Source organism: Bison bison, unplaced genomic scaffold, assembly GCF_000754665.1.
Source record: "Bison bison bison isolate TAMUID 2011002044 unplaced genomic scaffold, Bison_UMD1.0 scf7180017864371, whole genome shotgun sequence".
In the NCBI taxonomy this organism is placed as follows: Eukaryota; Metazoa; Chordata; class Mammalia; order Artiodactyla; family Bovidae; genus Bison; species Bison bison.
Genome location: NW_011494943.1, coordinates 1730212 through 1731159, shown reverse-complemented (window position 1 = coordinate 1731159; position 948 = coordinate 1730212).

Here is a 948-nt window from a genome sequence, read left to right as displayed (position 1 = left end):
CAAGGCAGTGCTGCACTGAGGTCCCGCTGCACAGGGCCCAGGCCCGGAGAGGCAGGACTCGGCCGGCCCCCAGGCGGAGAGAGCAAGCATGAGCGGCTCTCCCAGCAAGGGCTGGTGCTAAGGAGTCAGGCAGGCCCCCTAGGGAATTTCATTCAGTTCTCTTCTGCAAAAGGAATCCTGAAGACGTGGGACGTGTGCAAAGGGTAAACAGGACACAGAACTACAAGGCACAGCAGTCAGCACTTGGTCAAAGCAAGGAAGCACCAAGAGGGACATCTGACGTCCCCTTCACGTAACCCGGATCCCAGGGGAGCAGGCCGATCTCAGCCAGCAAACCACCCGAGCGCAGGCTCTGATCAGCCAACACAACCAAAATGGTTTAAAACACAAAAGAAACCCCAGATGAGTAACAAAAGCAATTTTTAATCCCAGACTCTTTGTACCAGATTCCAGCCTTAAATGATAACACAATTATCCACTAGTAAAAGGGAAAATCTTATACGTTATTAATAGAAAAAAAAAAACCACCATATAAACACCTTAACAAGTAAATTATTAAAGATTTGAATAGGGAAATGTTAAACCATCAAGTTTTTAACTCACATGAAAACTAAATAGATAAACTACATTTAGTGAATTTTAGAGGGTTTAAACTACTTCGATGTGAAGCAAAATAAACAAATGCAATAATGGGCAGCTAACCTCAGCCTGGAATTCAAAGCTCACTAACTTAACAAAAGAGTCACAAACTGTTTTCCTTTCTAATTACCATGTAATTAAGATCAGAAGATAAAGGTAAGGTCCTCTCCACTCTGCAAGAGAATTCCGTACTAACCCATGTTTTCCAAATACAACGCACACAAAACCAAAGAGATCAAACTAAATTTCAAAGGACAAAGAAACAGCACAGGGAAGAGGGGCAGTACTATGCTGTTACTCATTCTGTTT